This window comes from Sipha flava, unplaced genomic scaffold, assembly GCF_003268045.1.
Source record: "Sipha flava isolate LNK unplaced genomic scaffold, YSA_version1 99_pilon_pilon, whole genome shotgun sequence".
Lineage (NCBI taxonomy): Eukaryota > Metazoa > Arthropoda > Insecta > Hemiptera > Aphididae > Sipha > Sipha flava.
This window is the reverse complement of record NW_020273635.1, coordinates 911,721-919,454: the sequence shown is the minus strand read 5'-3', so window position 1 is coordinate 919,454 and position 7,734 is coordinate 911,721.

Here is a 7,734-nt window from a genome sequence, read left to right as displayed (position 1 = left end):
CTAATGAAGATAAGGAAGAATACTTTCCACCACTTCCGTCAATCGCTAGTACTGTACAATCAATATCTACATTGAGACAGGCACTCCCTGCAACTGATGGCTCTGAAAACATGATTTTATATCTAGGTAGGATGGAAAATTTCTTATTGAATAATTATAGAAATAATGTACTAAAACAACCAACCATTACCACTTTTTTTGATACAAAAAATAATAATTAAAAAATATGTTCCTAATAATAATTTTTTTGTATGTATATTTGATGTTTTTTTTTTATTAATTTTAAATATGTACAACTTATGTTACTGTGTAATACATAACAAATCACATTATAAAAACTTTTCTTATTTATTTTATCTATTATTACATTTAAAACGCTTTTAATAGGCGGGATATCGCCTATAACGCTATCCCGCATAATGAGCGGTTTTACGATTTTCCCTTCGAGAGCGTCTTAACGAGGTTTTACTGTATTTCAATTTAAGGTGGTTGGAAGCAGCGTATTTATTTCATGTTGTAGACCTAAAAGTCTGACAAGATTACGCATACTTAAAATCATTATAATTAAATCCTGTAAAAAGATTTGGGTGGATCAACCTTTTTTTAGGTTAATGTGGAAATCGATTTTTGATATTTATTTAAAAATTGTCTTTAAATCTTATTTGATTTTCTCAATTTTTTTTTAATTTTTAGATTTACTTTAGTGTCTTTTTTAAGAATGTTAAACAGTGATTCTAAAATCGACTTCCACAATAATCTAGAAAAAAGGTTGATCAATTCAAATCTTTTTACAGAATTGAAATCCGATCATTTGGAGTTGATGTTATTTTGTCAGACTTGATTAATTTTCAGAGTTTCTTCCTCGGAACAAAATATTTTATTTCCTCAAATGCAGTGATTTGTGCATGCGCGTGCGAACCATTAATTTTTTCCCCGAAACGTTAAATGCCGGCGCGCAACGCCAGCCGCCTGCGAACCGATAATATTAAATAGATCTTATCTAATATCTATATAGATCTATAATAGTCTTATTGTAATTCAAATAAATTGTATTACCTATATTTATAATTTGGTATATTTACTGTAATGAGTTTTTACTCATACTGTAGGATTATGCCGCAGTTACCTATGGATTGAGTCGACACTTAGTTCTTAATACTTGTAGGTGCTACATCTAAAGCCGGGTTCCCACGACTCGTGTATTTGACGAATATTCGCTATTCGTGGATACTCGTTATGTAGTGGGAATGGTATATTTGTACGAATATTCGGTATTCGGTATTCGTCATTCGACTTGTTACCGCCGATTGTCGGTAAAAGTGACACGAGTCAAAGAAAATAATTGTATCACAATTGATATTTGGATAGGCATTCCCACGACGTGACGAATATTTGTGTATTAATTTCCGTGGTACTAAATTCAAACTCCATACATAAGAATTTATAAGTTTATTGGAGGGGTAATTTTGACTACTTGTACGAATACTTGTACGAGTATTTGTGTTAACAAATATTTGTCAAGTATGCAAGTAGTGGGAACCCGGCTTAACGTTTAGTTTCAGACGTTTCAGTGCATTGTTACTCGATTTTATATGGATTCATTACTTCCAAAAATAATCGATTCTAGGTTTGATCGAGGATTATCAATAAAGTCAGGCATTCCCGAAAAAAAAAGTTTACAATACTCAATAGTTGTAGTATGATAATTATTATTATAGTTATTGTGATAAATTATATAAATATAATTACTATAAAACTTACGAATTTATTTGTTATGATTATATCACCTTTAGCTTTTTATTTTATTTCTAATACATCTTGAATTAATTAATAATTAGATGTTATAAATATTCGCTCTAAAACTTTTTTTTATAAAATTTGGCAACCAATGATTCTCGCACTCGAATTGCAAATGCGTTATACTTATTAATTATTATGAATTGATAAATAATAATATTAATAATAATATTAATAATAATATTGAATAACATTACATGTCTTGCGGCGTATAAACGATGACGGTAATGACTAGTGACGGTCCGTTTGCTGATAAGGTCAGAGCGTATTATTTAGGGGAAGTCACACACACACACACACACTAATAATCGTTTACTAACGCACACACTCACAAGGTATAACATCACGTGTATAAGGTATTGTCCAGTGGCGTGCCAAGATAAAAATGTTTTTGATGCCAATTGCAGTCTAGTTTGCCACCCACCAACCCATATTTAAATTCATCTCATTCAGAACTCATATAGGTATCAATATTTGTCTACCTAAATATATACGATAATTATGTGATTTACGTATTATTATCCAACAACCACCCACCCCTTCTTAACTTGATGCCTGGGCTTCATTTAGACCTATATTTGGCACGCCACTGGTATTGTCTATACCAGGGATGGCAAACCTTTTGAACACTGCGTGCCCAAAATTACTTTTTTTTTTTTTTTTATAGAGCGTACTATGAAAAAAATATTAAAAATATTATATTTTGTTATATTATAATTTGATTGTATAATTTAATGTATTAGTATAAAACGGTTAGTTTAGGTACATAATAATATTGTTTTGTTAATTATTTATTATATTATAGGTCCTATAATGTTATATATTATATAATATATAATACGAGTAAAAAAATCGTAGTAAAAATTTTCGCGTGCCATGGATTTGCCATCCCTGGTCTATACTCAACCCCACAAAAAACGTCTACTTCCAACAAGGTAACTACCTATATATTTTAAAGTCTCTCATTATTAATTTAGAAAATTTAATTGTGACAAATGTGACATTAAGTAATGCTAAAATTCGTCTGATGGTTTTGAAACAATAATGACCAGGGCTTATAACTTATAGCTCTAAAAAAGGTTATTATAAGCGCTTAAATATGCACTACAAATACAAAAATATGCAAAAAAAAAAACGTTTGTATACAAAAATTATTATTTTATTATTATTATTTATTATATTATTTTATTATTTTAGCTTCTATTATTAAAAAAAAAAAAAAAATAAATATAGATACTGAATTCACGAAACGAACTATACAGGTATATAGGAGGGTATATATAGTTTCTTCTAATATTATATAAGTTATATAAGAAGAAAAATTAATTAACACGAATTAATTAATAATATGAACAATTAATATGACTATAATTACTTGTTTTTTTTTAAGAAAAAATGTTTTAGGCTACTCTTTATTAAATTTTAGGTTTTTATGAACTTCAATGTAATGCAGCAGTGACATCGTATAACCTTGGTGCAAATCGTCTATCTGTATTCAATAAATATGTTACTGATAAAAGTCCAGGAAAATTCACTAAAAGTTATAGTAAAAGAAAGTTAGGATCAATTAACAAAAAAAATAGACGTAGCTGTTTTTTTTAAAACACCTAAACGATCTGTAGTGTCTCAGACAAACCTCGGACCAGATGAAAATTATGGAAATGTGTCACATGACCCATTTTTAGAAATGACTGAATTTGAAATTGAAAATTATAAACGTACATATATAGAAAAATTATCGCTTTCTGAATACCAAGTGAAAACATTACAAATTAGAACTAAGAGACAAAATCAATGCGAAGAATGGTACACTGAAAGAAAAAAAACGGTTGGTATTCACAAAAATAAATTTAACTGGTTTAATATATTAACATTGTCATTCGATTGTATTATTATTTATAGACTTACTGTTTCTCTTTTTGGTAATATTTGTAAATTGCGTGAAAAAAACATCTCGTGTGAAAACGGTAATGATATTTTATTTGGGACATTTACCGGAAATGTCACAACTAGATATGGAATTGCTAATGAAGTAGTAGTAGAAAAGAACAATTGGAAGCACAATTAAAAATAAAAATTCTGCCTTCTGGTTTATTTGTTGATATGAATTTACCATTTTTAGCAGCTTCCCCAGATGGTATTATAGGTGATGATTCGTTGGTAGAAATTAAGTGTCCAGCTAGCGCTAAAGAACTTTCACCAGTAGAAGCGGTAACTATTGGTAAAATTAAAAGTTGCTTGGTAAATAATGGACAATTACAACTAAAACGAAGTGATAATTATTATTACCAAGTTCATGGGCAATTATATATCAGTCAGAGAATGTATTACTATTTTTGTCAATGGACCCCAAAAGGTAATCAATATTGTATTTAATAATTAAAATATTAATTTAAATTAATAATATCTACTAACAATATTGTTTTTCAGGTTTGATGTACGAAAAAATTCAACGCGATGATGAATTCTGGGAAAATAATATGAAAGTTAAACTAGAACTTTTTTATTTGAAACATTTTTTGTCGAGCTTGATAAAAGAAGAAATATTAATGACAAATTAAAAATAAATAGCAATAATTAATTAATGAATAGATTACGGTACCTATATCACAGAATATAATAATATTCCTATAATATGCCTATATATTTATTATGAAAATTATCCATGTAAAACTATTATTGTTATGAAAACAAATAAAATTAAAAAAAATCTACAAATTTAGTTATATATTTTATATACCTAATTATATTTATATATTTTTATATATATTTATTTATAAAGTCGGGTAGTCCGGTCTAGTATAATACTAAACGCATCACGGTATGGGCTAATACACTGTTATTTGATAACTGAAGATAATATTGCGTAGTGTGTGGAAGTACGAATAAAACGGTCCGTGTTGTTCGAACACTGTACAATGATAGAAAATGGATAGTGTTTGTCGTTCATCGGTGTACGAACTAAAAACGTGCGAACTACACGGTTCATGGTACATGGGCAAATAAAACCGTAGTGTGTGGCCACTTTTACGGACCGATCCAAAATGTTTTTGACTGATAATCCGGTCCACGGTCTACTTTATTAAATGTTATTTAAATACTGGTCTAAAAATAATATGAAGCCGTTGATTCGGTCCAATTTTGGTCTTTCATTAAGAGGGCTACAGTCGTTGAAAAAAAGTCGCTTTTAGACCAAAAAGCTAGACAAACCTGCAGAAATATGGTTTGACGGATTTTAATTTTTTAAACGGAATTTGATTAATTAATAAGTTTTCTTTTCTTTGAAGGTGGTGATTTTGAAATTTTTTTAATTTATGATAAAAAATATAAATAAAAAAAAACAAAAATTTTGTAACATTATAACTTACCCGTAAAACCGATATTAAAAATCGCCTCTTTAGAAGCCTAGAGAACTTCTCAATCAATAAAACACCGTTTACTATATTAAAATCCGTCCAACCAAATTCCTATAGTTAAGTCTAGATTTTCGGTCTAAATACCAATTTTTTTTTCAAATGAAAAAAGTATGGCATTTAATATTATTGACTTGCGCGTACATAAATTGACGTCCATTATAAATAAACAGACTAAATGACCGACCGGTTACGGCTAGAAGTATAGTTCCACGAACTGCGCTAAATTTTAAGATTACAAGTAATAACCACCATGACCCATATATTGTATAATTTCAACATTCAGTGATAGTGTTTTTATTGTCGTCTGTACCAGATTGATTATAGTGTATTTTTCTGATATCAATATCTGTAGTCTGTACTGTCTACTGTGCACATATATGATATAATACACAGTATACACATTTTTTTTTTTTTTGGTTATTTGATATTTTTGGTTTTTTCGCTATGAACAAAAAAGGTAGGCGATATGGTAGAAAAACAAGAACCTTGCTGTCAAAGCAAAGAAAAAAAAAAATGCAATATTCATTACATTCATACAATATTGGTAAGTTTCTATCTTTTTCCGTATTATGAATGATAATTTAATGTATGAATATTACCTATCATTTCATTAATAAGATATTTTTATATATTTTATTAATAATATACCTATTTGTTTTTATATTAGTAAGATTAATAAATTCCACTTTTTTATTATTATAGAATAATGATACTATTGTCACGGTCGATACTGTCGATACTATGCCTTCGACGCAAAATATATTATCCCCGATAGAAAACCAAACAATGTTATTAGAAACATCAACAATTAGTGATAGAAATGATACTCAAAATGATGAGTAATTTCTAAACATAATTATAATTAATTTTATTATGAAGTGTATTTCGTATTTTGAATGAAACGAGAAATGTATTAGTTCTATCATAATTTTTTTTTTCATTTGTATCGCATAACTTATGGATGTTGATTTTCGAAAAAATTGTTTTTTTTTTTTTTATTATAATTCAAAAAGTAATGATTTTAGGGAATTGACATTTCTATAAAATATTTATTTGGTTATTTTCCAGAAATGATGTAAATTTCAAATGGAAATGCCTCAAGTTTAATTTATAATGTCAACCACAATTCGGTTAAAGGTTACAAAAGTATTGTTGCTAAATTTGTAGGTGGCAAAAGAATACATTTTTCTCATAAAGGGTCATACCAAGCGCGATGTACAGCTGCAGTGTTATCTTATAATGCAGGACCAAAATTTATTATCATTTTGCATAAAAAAATTTGCAATATTAGTCCTGGTGATTTTACGAAGCGTTTTATAAGTGGAAAACAGAAGAAAAAAATATGTAAAATGAAAAGAAAACTTTTATTTGAACCAAGAAGTAGACGAGTTACTAAAAATAACTTACCAGATATGACTATGGAAAATGTGAAGAAAATATGTGTGAAGAACTGTATATGGATGGAAATGATAACGAAAAAAAAAAATTGGAATATATAAACAATAAAATAATTAAAAATATCGATGAAATTAAATTTATAGAAAAATCGACTACACTTCAATCAGAATACGAATTATGTTACAAAGAAAGAAAAATTCGATTAACCGCATCGAATTTTGGAAAAATTTGTAAACTTCTACCATCGACTTTTGGAGCCAATACAGTTATATCAATATCGTATAAAACATTTTATGCTAATGAGCATACGAGATATGGTAATGAGTGCGAACCTATTGCAAAGGCAAAGTTTGAACAAACACGTGCACGGTACCTCGGCGGGTATATTATAATCCGAGTCAAAGGAATTAAGGCCAGTCGAGAATCGAGTACTAAAGCACCCAGTTCGTATTCATGCATTTTCGCATATTTGTCGCTGTTCTTTTCATTGGACTTTTTATTATGTGTGATTGATCCACTGAGTTCACATTAAAGTTTTTGGGATTATACCAAAATGAACTTGTTATATGGGAACTGATGCATTCGTATCACAAGAACAGAAAACAAATCAACGATGCATGGATTCTATTAAGCAAACAACTGGAATGTTCAGTAACCCAGTTAAAAAAAAAAAAAAGACTAGCTCATGTCTACACTTAGGTTAGCATTTGCGTAAAAAAAAAAGCTTCAGTCCGATCAGATGAAAATTATATTTACAAGCCAATATTATTTGATTATATGAAGTCATTTTTAGCATCATTTTATGAATGTCTGTTAACTGTTAACCGGATTACTGAATATAAAAATTCGAGTGTCTCTAACCCGAGGCTGTATTGTGTACACTTGCGCTTCCTCATTAAGACTGTTTCGGCGAATGTGTACTGCTGGTATAAGATAGTAGCTGTAGTTAATAGGATATCAGATCATGAAAGTTTACGGAGAAATCATTCAATAGCCACCAACCAAGCAGAATTCTTTAATTTTAATAAAAAAAAATAAAAATAAATGCATGTATAATTATAAAAACCTAAATTTACCTGTATATTTGTAAATTCAAATACATAGGGCCGGATGGGGGGGTTAT